At 40.3% G+C, this 11562-nt stretch overlaps 1 protein-coding gene across 2 annotated transcripts in view; it reads right to left on the bottom strand.

The window, feature by feature from the left end:
* The window catches only part of tead1a (TEA domain family member 1a), a 32532-nt gene extending 25827 nt beyond the window's left edge, over window positions 1-6705 (bottom strand). For both annotated transcript variants that reach the window (XM_080437050.1, XM_080437051.1), the window contains exons 1-2: window positions 6558-6705; window positions 4787-4900 (exon numbers count right to left, since the gene is read on the bottom strand). The gene's annotated coding sequence lies outside the window, so the exon portion shown is untranslated. The remainder of the gene's footprint in view (window positions 1-4786; window positions 4901-6557) is intronic.
* Between the last annotated feature and the right edge of the window lie 4857 nt (window positions 6706-11562).

Raw genomic sequence — 11562 nt, 5'->3', positions numbered from 1 at the left:
AGGCTTTATTTAGATAGGCTAAGCAGACTGAGAGCACGCACTCTTTTTCAGGTGTTACATGTGTCGCCATTGGTAAAAGAAATCAAACAAATAGAGGGACAGCCTGGGCCCTGCAATAGAGTAGAGATTCAACCTAAATGCAACACATCATCAGGACAGAAAGGAGATATCACACTCTCATACTCATAAAAGATATTACTATTGTTAGAAGAAGAAGAAAACTTTTGTGACATTTCGGTCGGGGTGACCGTCATCAGATGAAATAAAGGTCAGCCCGACCAAAACCTCATGTGTATTTTAACAATAAAAAGGCTAGTGTGATTTTTTTTTTTTTACGTGTTGCTCCTCCTTACGTTTCTTTTCAAAATAAATTAAACCTATAAGTGGAAAAAGCCTAAACAAACAACTTATAGACAAAGTTAAAGCTGGGTAATATGGGCAAAATCTAATTCACAATATTTTTGACCAAATTCCTCTATATCAATCTGGTGAAGATAATGTATTGTGACTATAATCTCAATTTAATAAAAACGAATTCTAACATTTTCAAAAATAGCCGACCTGCAACAACACAACGTGTCGCAGCGCAGCGTGCTCAAAACCAAAACACAACACTGATGACATATCACAATATCCAATATCCCAGACGATATCTAGTAGTCTCAGATCGCAACATCGATATGATACTGATACTGTATATTGCCCAGTCCTAGCCTTAGTATAGCCTAATATATTTACATTATAATACCCTTATGAATTAAAAGCAATAGTCAAGGATGTAACATGAGTCAGTACAGCAACTATGTGGACATGATAAGCGTGAATAGTAACATGTTAAGAATTATGGACCTAAATAAAAATTCCTTGATTTCGTTCATGACAGATGTCCTGTCCTCAACCCACCCAATGTAAGGTGTGTTTACAATTGAATACTGTTACATTGCTGGTAAATAAATTAACAAAATTGCTGGCATAGGCAGTGGGAGAGTCATTCTCACATGCCTTCCTTAATGATCAAGTACCGTCATGTGACAGTTCACACCTAAGATTAATATACCAGTACAGTAGACGAGGGTGGAAACAATTCATCAATGGCCTATGTTCAGGAAGGAATGCAAAGGCCCAACTATAACTTAAATTACTTAATGATCACGCAAGAGGTATCTACAAGCATGAGAGACTAGGCATTTGGAGATGCTAAAATATGTATCTTTGGGACCTTGCTGTGGGCTGTCACAACTACAGCCCTACAAACCACAATGATCATCATCTCAGACCTAACTGTAATCAGATTCTTGATTTTACTATGCTGACTGCCTTTGATCTACATTGTTGATGTTTGCTGTCTACACTGTGACTGTCAATGAAGGAAAGCCTGACATTTTTACAAAAAAAATTGGTGGGTGAGACAGAGAGAGTGAGGGACAGATCTGCGACCAGCCACTGGCTCAGGAGATAGAGCGGCCACTTGGGAATCTGAAGGTTGCCGGGATGATCGCCGGCTCCCCCTGGGTTAGTGTCAAAAGTGTCCTTGAGCAAGACACAGAACGCCTACTGATCGTGATCAGGTTGGTGCCTTACATACATATTTTATCATCCCCTAGTCTCGTGTAGCCAAATGTTCAGAGATTTTTGTTTACTGTAACAGTACGCTAAGAGACATCTAATGCCGCTTTTCAAAATGTAGTATCAGCTTGCCTTATTTTTTTTACCCCTCTTTAACCAGTTCAGCTCTTCCCACATTCCACTGTACAGCCCCCCCTCTTTAGTACTAGATTGACATCAGTTCAACTCTGCGACATCCTCTGTGCTCCGTGTAAACACTACTAAGAAGTTAACGCTACCTGTAAACAATCTTCATTTCAATCTATACAGCCCATCAAAAAACAGTTTCTGGCAACATTAAGGAAATAAATATGCCTCGCTAACCATTGATTCATGTCTCATTTAAAACATCTACGTTTAAATGTTTCATAATAGTTGAATGCCCTTTGCTATGGCTCTGATAGCACAACACAAAGAACGAAACAAATGCAAGACGTTTTTCCATTTATTGATTAAAACAGTGACATTTACAGTATATTCACAACAATAGCAAGTTAGCAACGTTTAACGTCAGGGTGAACATGGCCAAAATAATAACAATAATAATATATAATAATATAATAATAACAAATAGCCAAACTAGTTCTGTGAAACACGCTACCTGATCCCTGGCTGCCAGTATCTCACTTACAGTGCCTGACACAAGATGAATGTTTTCAAATTAAAGTAAATAAACTCTACAAAGTCCATCTCTGAATCTCCCTGTCTGAGAATATGGCAATGGACACTCCCTTATTCCCCGTGTGCTCCCATTCAGAGGGGCAAGAGAGAAGTAGTTGTAATCTGGACTTCCTGTCCACTTCCTGCCGAGACCAGGAAATCAGGGGTTGATTCAACTTCCCATGCAGGGCGCGCTGCAGTGATTTTGTTTTTAACTGTGTACGTCTTGACTGTCAAAACACAGGCACAAAGCACCAGACAGACAGTCTGGAAGACTCTCGCTCGCTCGAGAGAGCAAGAGTCTGGAAGACTGAGAGACTCACAGAGAGAGAGAGAGAGAGACAGAGAGACAGACAGACAGATTGGAAGGCAGGTGAAGGCAGACGGGGAAACCAGCAAGCCAGCACAGGCTCAACTGGCCTCCAGTAGCCAGCAGTCCCCCCCCCCCTCCAAACACCCAGGAGGAGGCTATTGTTCCCCTGTTTCCCAAACAAAGCCCACAACCCCTCCGCCCACCCCGTGCCCCCTGTCAGCCCCCCCCCACCCGATACACACCATTGTTGCCCTAATAAACCCCCCCCCCTCCCAAATGTCATTACATGTGTGCTCGGTCTCTTGAAAAACACACGACCGTCTGTTGAACAGAATATCTATCATATCTGTCATGTATTCTCCCATTCTCGCTCGGAACCATTTGCATTTCTGTAATTTTTTATAAACAGATTACCGACAAGAAGCCCTCTACACCTTCAGCTTATACTACCCCAGCTTTTCATTTTTTCCTTCCTTCCAAATGCTCCAAATATCTATAATATGAAATACAATAAACTACAAAAAATTGCATGATTTTCATACACCTAATAATGCAACATCATGGCACCACACATGCAGTCACACACTGCCCGCACAACACTGAGAATCACCTGTTGAATCAGTAACATGGTACATAAAACAACAAATATCCCTAAAATATCTCTCAAACCAATACTTTTCACTTAAAAAATAAAATAAAATCTTTTTTAAATAAGGAAGGAACACAAAGTAGTTCTACATCTGTGCTTCACAAGACATCATCTCATGCCCACGGGATTAGTTGACTAATCCCGGTTTTGAAAATCTGTGTGCCGGATTTTGTTTCTAGAAACAAGACAACAGATGAAACAACACGGAAGAACAGAAAGGACAGCAGCCGCCTCACAGCTCCACCATATTGTAAAGGCATTGGTTAACTATGTGAACACACACACACACGGGTTGTGGCAAAAGCACACACAAGCCATATGGTGCGTCCTCAACCACCAACGCCTGTTGCTGCTCTTAACAATAGGCCTGGCCTGGACAGCGAGAGGCAAACACACACACAAGCACACACACGCGTACGTACACACACGTACACACCAAATGGTCGTTAGTCAGTCAGTCTGTGTTGCTTAGGCCCAGAACAAACGCCTGGATTTGCATTCTGCTCCACTACCCCCTCCCCCTCTTCACACACACACACACACACACACACACACACACACACACACACACACACACACGCCTCCCAGTCTCTACAGGTGCATGGAGCACTCAAACCAGATGTCAACGGAGTGAGAGGGACGAGCGGAGGCTGTTTGTCCAGGGTGACTGATAAAGCTTTGTACAATCACGAGCGTAGACAGCCAAATTGTCACTGTTAATTTAACATCTGACAGTGTAAATAGAAATAGAACTAATGGACCTGTAAGGTCCATTAGTTCTATTTCTAGGACCTGTAAGATTATGTTTTCAACCATGTCCGTCTGTGTTTTTGTCTGTCTGTCCGTCATCTACGGCACAGCTGGACTAATCGTCGTGAAACTTTGCAGTTTGCACACATACACTCCGTAAGCCATGGAACAACCTCTGTTCCTCATTTTTCAAATCTGCTTCATGGTGGCGCTATAACAGGCAGCTTCACATTTTGGCCAATAACTCTGGAACTGTAGGTCGTACAGTCAAAAGAAATATGTCAGCATATTTTTTTTTTACTACTACTCCTAGGCTCCTTAGTACACATTACCTCTGTAGTCATGTGATCTGTCAGATTTGATATTGACTATGATTTACTTCCAAAGTTTTGAAGCCATGGTTAGCCAACCCGGCCTGGCGAAGATCTGTGCTCCAAGGAGCACACTTTTCTATTTAATTTGTACACTTTTATGGGCCTGTACAATACAATAAAATAAAGTGTATACTATTACGCTTATGTATGGAAAGTTGGAAACTAACCCTCGGCTTGTTTACACACTCTTATGGACCCACAAGGGGTTTTGTTTTGTTTAAAAAAAGAAAACACAGTAATGTTCACACTGAGGATTTTGCTGTGTCTAAGAAAATGCCTTACCACACACCTCTTTCCATGTAAACTCAACGTTTACCCCCAAAAGATACAATATAAAACAAATAAGATGCACAAAGAATTTCGCAGCCCAATTTTCCATAATGCTTTGCTGCAATGACAACCAAATTTGAGCCTAGAGAAGATGTTTGTACCAACCGTGATCTTAGGGTGTTTGTTTCTTCTCTGGAGTAGGGTCAGAACTGCACAGGACCACCACAGGGGAAAGTTATCTTCTTAGCTTCAAATAGTGTGTCATTTCCGGTTTTCCTCCTGGGACATGATACAAATAACAGTATATTATCATATGTGACAAATGTGCTTAATTGTAAGATACACTAATATTAAACTCACCCTTTGGTGAACACAACTGCATGCTTGGGAATCATTTCCAAATATTTCTACATTTACATTGAAAGGAACTACAATAGTGGATCCAAACAATTTTTCTAGATGAGGCATTTTGGCATCATATTTTTTATTAAGCTCATGACACATAGATACTAGTGAAGGCTAACTGTATATTGTGCATTGTGGAAATGCCCAGTGTGGGAACCCCTGCAAAACTGAGAAATATGCTTAAACCTGACCTAATTTCAGTGTTCAAATAAAGTTTGATAAATTAACTTACAGCTTAAAACCGAACCTCATTTCAATGTTTTAAAAAGAAGGTTTGACATTTTGACAAATGTTTCAAAGCCCTACCATTACAACATTACATTGCATTTGCGTTGTGATAAACGTTCCAAATACACAGCAAAACACAATTTTATACAATATAGAGGGGGTCCCTGCTTCATCTCTCTCTCAGCTAGGGGGTCCTTGGCCTGAAAAACCTTGAAGACCCCTGCTCTAGCCTACAACTTTCCCTATAATCCCATTATGATTTGCCCCTGGCCACAGATTTTGAACGTGTTTATAGCAATTATATGCCAACCATAATGTAATTATTATTGTATGAAGGCCAGCAGTGAGAATGACTATTAGGTGTGGATGGTCGGTTCTTAAGGCCTACCGGGCCTAGTACAGTGTTGCCATGTCCTGGGCTTCTTTTTCTGTAAAGTTGCTTGTAAATATTGGTGGTTGCGGTTTTTTGGGGCTTGTTTATAAAGTGTAGTTGCTAATTTTGGGCGTGTTTCCTAATGTTGTTGGCTTTCAAATATTTTCATGTCAAAGACCCCCAAATTAATATGTATTACCCACACACACACCCCATCTGAAAATATATCATTCATGACAGGGACCCACATACAACTACAAGATTTGTGGTGTTACAGTGTTTCAAAAAACATTCCACATTTTTATCAAGATTTTAAATAGCCCATCTATCTATCTATCGTTGTGAGCGTGTTATAGCCGCTTTATATAGGGCTCGTGTAGCCTATAGTCGCTTCTTTTGGGCTTGTTTTCATAGACCCGGCTGCTTGTTTCTCTCGCAAAACCTGGTAACACTGGCCTAGTCCTACAGAACACACACACACACAGAATGAAACCCCGCCGATGCAACAAGTCCCCCGTTTACTCCCAGCTTTGTTCGGCATAGATCTGCCTCTATACCGCAGGGACACGTTCTCATCCTGTTGGGTTGTTTCACAAAATGCTGTGTAATTTATTAATAACAAATCACTGAGAATGTAATCATATTCAATCAATCAATCAATTACAGTTATACAAAAGCAGGTTGATTTTTTTTTTTAGGCAGTGGGGAGGGGGATCGGGATAGTGAAAGCAACATGGTTCGCTGTTATTAAGCTCCAGTCGCCAGGCAATAACAAGCTCGTTAGAACTGATCAAACACCTGTTTGTTTTCATTTCTGTCATAAATATATACAATTTTCGTTTAATTTCCCCTTTCAGCAACCACTTTTATTTAAGATAATATGAAATGCCCGGGGCGCAGCAGCAGCACACAAACTCCTTGGGAACTTACCTTGATCCGATCGCCTCTTTTATGAAATAAGATTCCACAGATTCTCCTCAGATTGTGTCTATTATAATGTCTGGAAGGTGTCCATGAACTCCCGGGGGTTTTGTTTTGTTTTGAACGGATCGGAACTGCTGGAGCCGGGCGCGTCAGATCTGCCCCTCGTATCTACAGGGATGCGAAATATGCGCGGAATGAGAACAGGAATGAGGAGCAGGAATGAAATGAACGCAAAGATTGAGTTAGCGGGGCGGGGTGAGAGAGTGGCGTCACTCTGGATGGAGTGAGATGGGAGGATGGGTGGAATAAAAAAAAGAAAGAGAGGGGGGAAGGGGGTTGAACTGTATGGGCTGCGTTTCAACAAAAGAACTGTAGTGTAGAAGTGTTGTGCGCCCAAACTCCATTCAAACTAAGAAAGAACGGACGGACAGACAGGGAGGGAAGACATTGACAACAAAGTGCAGTAACTACGTTTTTGGACACACCGACTTATTTGTGTATCCAGGTTAAATTAGCCGCTTCGTGATTTTGGGGGATAAACAAATACCTCAAGAACAGATATACAATTAGTGTAATATCACTTATATGCCGATGTCTCATTTGGCTGACCAGTTAAAACACCTTTAAACCCATTTATCAGCCAATCTTTTGGCAAATTTTGGGGTCTTTTAACAGCCTTTCACATTAAAGGAGGGGTTCACCCAAAAAAATGCTAATGTATCCGGTAGGAGACACAAAATAGATTATTTGTGTCTCCTACCGGAAATACACACGGTCATCAAATTATTGTCTTAGGAATGCCACAAAAACAAAAATAAATCCATGAAATCAAGGCTTCATGGGGTGTGTAATTGATAGAAAATAAGTAATTTTTTGGGTGAACTTCTCCTTTAAGAAGAAAGGTTGCTTTCTCGCCAAAACAAAGTGTCACCCAGGTGAGAATTTACAATGGCACACAATCTCCTTGGATAGTACCACACTTTATGGAATTTTACATTTACAAAAAAGTCAAACCTAATGTTATTACTTTGAACATGACTTAGGACATGGGAGGCCATACAAAAAAAACAAAGCCTTATGATTGGAGATCTTGTGAATGCCATTGTCTGCCTCTAAACTCAGCCTCATAAAGGAGTTGTTGTTTACTAAGCTCTGCTGCTCATCTCAGGTTTCATCCCCTCAGGTATTGCTGGACTGTCATCTCCCCAGAGGGAGTTGCCGTGACATAAAACAAACAGATATGCCAGGGTCAAAACCTGAACCACCTACTGCAACCTGACACCTCAACAAGACCATCCAGTCAGTGCATCCACCAGACTCAGACTGGCATTCCACACTGCGTGTTTATGTGTGTGTCTGTCTGTCTGTCTGTCTGTCTGTCTGTCTGTCTGTCTGTCTGTTTCCTTGTGTTTGTGTTTTATTCAACACATCCTAGAAAATAATTTTTGCTGTGACCACCTGATTCGCTATAGGCCTACAGACATCCCTATGTCCAGTAAATGCAGTTGGACCACAGGTATTTACAACTGTAAGCATTACCATAACCAGTAAGCATTAGCTTAACTCCTTAAACAAGATGAGAGACACAAATTGCAGCCATTCTTTAAACTGAACTTTATGATCTGTATATAAAAATAACCTTCATCACATTTAATATAACCTCTGTCCACGCAATTAGCCTCAGCAACAAGTTAAACGTTTATTTTTAGGTTTATTAACAAGGATATGACCATGACAGGAAGAGCCCTCTTGTGGTCATTAGAGAGCTATTTGAACAAAATGGTGTGGACTACTGTCAGCTACATACATGTTCAGAAGAAAAGATGACATTACATTTCAACAAAATATCTAATGTGGAAAATTGAGACTTTCAGCTGCAGCATGTTACTTTAACCAGTGACTGAAAGTACTATTCAAGCCTCTAACATAAAGTATCAAGAAAACTCATTTCAACTGCCTTTATTCTCTCATTCTTCACTGGACCTCTACTAATGTGTTAACCAATTTGTGTGTGTGTGTGTGTGTGTGTGTGTGTGTGTGTGTGTGTGTGTGTGTGTGTGTGTGTGTGTGTGTGTGTGTGTGTGTGTGTGTGTGTGTGTGTGTGTGTGTGTGTGTGTGCGCGCACACGTGCGTGCGTGCATTTGTGTGCCTTCAATGAGTCTGCTCTTCTAAAATTTAGGATGACTAACCCATTAGGGACAATATGCACCTTCATGCACCTTCATGACCTTCAATCATAAAGGCTAAATGAGGTTTGTCTGAAAAACTATCGGTTACATATCAAAATGTTTTATGCTTATTTCACTAGTTGACTACAAATAAACACATTTGTTTCCCTTCATTAAAGGCACAGCACTCTGAAACTGTTGATAAATGTCACTTTTAATACTTTAACCACTTAAACCCTAGCATCCATATTCTGGGGAAAACCTTAGCAGAACACGCATTACACTTGTAGATCACCTATTTTCAGCGAAGATATTTCAGTAGTAGAGTGAAAACAGAAAGTGGTTACAATTGAAACGATTCAACCACCAATTTCTGTCAGCACCATTACAAAAAATTAGAGATGCACGATATTGAAATTTTGGCCGATATCCGATAATATGCAGGGTCAAATCGTCCGATACCGATATATTACATTATTATTATATGGAGCTCATTGCTGATATTTTTTCCATTTTTAATTTCCAAACCCATTAACGTTCACATTATTATTGAGTCAGTATCGGTGACATATCGGTCAATATCGGTGAAAAAATATCGGTCAATATCGGTGAAAGAGCATTATTATGAATTATTTTGACATCGGTTCGATACCGATATTGCATTTTTAATTAAATATCGGCCGATACAGATATGCTACCGATAATATTGTTTATTAAAAATCCTTCACTCTGCATAACTCTCCAAATATCACACATACTGTAATGTTTGTTAAGATGAGTATTGAGTACTGTGCCTTGGCCCTCGTGCCTGCCGAGAGGCTGGGCCCAGTTTTAATTGTAGCTCTTTTCGGGGGCCTTGGTGACTCTACCTTTTAGGAGATTGTCTGACACACTATTCCACTCCTCCCCTATGATAGCTCTCTGTTTATGTGTACACACATATCTTCGCGATGGAGTCTCAATGCCATGCACTGCAATAACAAGCTAGGCTACAGAGGACTCTGCCGGTGGAACATGAAGCTTCAGGTATACACGGCTTCCTCTCCTTTTGTGTGTGTTCTTTAAATGCTCTCTTTTAAGGACAGGAGAGCTGACCAGACTCCTTTTGTACTTTTGACATTTATTTGACACATGGGGGAGAGAGCGAGACAGAGAGAGAGACACAGAGAGAGAGAGAGAGAGAGAGAGAGAGAGAGAGAGAGAGAGAGAGAGAGAGAGAGAGAGAGAGGGGTTGAAAAGAGAGGTACACACAGACATGGAAGATGGCAGTTACAGGTTAGGTGTATTGATCAGGCCTCTCAAAGAGAGAATGAATGAACTGGTCAAAGGGTGGTTACGCAGGTCTTCATATTCCACCTGCCTCTCAGAGAAGGACTTGTGATCTAATAATTTGCCTTTCAGGCCAGTAGCCTACTTATAAATTAATGTGAAAGGTCAGCAGGGATGGTCACAGTACATTTTATGGTGATTGCCACCATCATGCAGTGAAGTATGAATTGGGTTTAAGAAGTTTAAAAGGGATTCTTGGCTGTTTGATAGTTTCAAAGTGCTCTAAGATAGATCAATGTATGCCACATCTACACGCTATACTAAGCTAAGAGATCTCACTGCATTGAGAATTCTTCACACTATAGCAATATGGAGAGAACACACGTACTACTTACGCATACACACCACAAATGAACTGAATTGACTGTATTATTCATCTGATATTACCATCTCAATCTCCTGCTACTCTCTTGGGAATGGACCATTCAATAATGCCACCACAACATTGCTAATGTGCATCAAAGGCTGCGAGATTCGTCCTGAAGATTAGAGGCAAAATTCACTTGATACAATGGAAAATTACATGTAGACACATTTTAGCACACAAAATCTGTGAAACAATAACAATACACTTTGGCACTCAGCTCTTCTCTATAACATTATCTTTGATAAATGCAAGAAAAACATTGGACTGGCCGTTTCAAAATGACACTTTTGCACTTTCTGTAAGTGCAGGCTGTTAAAATAACTGCCTGGTACAAATACAACCTCAGTAGGAACACAGACAGTTCATGAATGTGATGTGCAGCTAAATTGTTGAAAAACCAGGTGATTGATGGATAATTCATGATTATTCAAAACTGAACGCAGTGATTGGATTATAGCCTCTTGATTTTGGTTAGATTTACTTTGTGAGACAATAGTAGGCAAAGTTGTTATGATTTAGGTTATGTATGTGCAAAATGTTTGTTTTCTGTTAGATACTATGTGTACTATCTACATAATAACTATGTAGATAAGTAACGGATAGGCATACTTAGAAGAACAGATAAGCCATTAACACCTTTACAACAATACATTTGTACCATTTTGTGACCATTCCAAACAGAAAGGAAACCACATTCTCAGGAGAAATGAATAAATAGGAAGAATTATGGAAAATACCACTTTGCAAGCAAATTGGATTTCCTGAGTTCAGAAAAGATCTATGGAGCATTTGGTTCAGATAGCTTGAAAGGTATCCAGCTGGTCTGATCACTTAGCTTCGTGGTTATTCTGTAACTCCTTGATCCAGATTGTTGTTAAGGGTTATGATAATAGATCAAAATAAAATAAATAAAAAGCTTTCCCATCCCATGGATGAGGCACAGACATCAACTGTTCCATTACTGTGGTGTATGCTATTCAATCAGAGGAATGCACAGTAGCACTGTCTCCTCACATGACCTCCACACAGAATGACAATGTAACAATAATGCGATAACAATAATATAACGAGGTAAGAAGTAGAGCAGCTGAATCGTTCCCCGGGCGACAGAACGGAGGGGAAATGATCCTAATGTAATTGCAGATCC

Source organism: Gymnoscopelus braueri (assembly GCF_963280865.1).
Source record: "Gymnoscopelus braueri genome assembly, chromosome: 9".
In the NCBI taxonomy this organism is placed as follows: domain Eukaryota; kingdom Metazoa; phylum Chordata; class Actinopteri; order Myctophiformes; family Myctophidae; genus Gymnoscopelus; species Gymnoscopelus braueri.
This window is presented reverse-complemented; position numbering and strand designations above follow the sequence as displayed.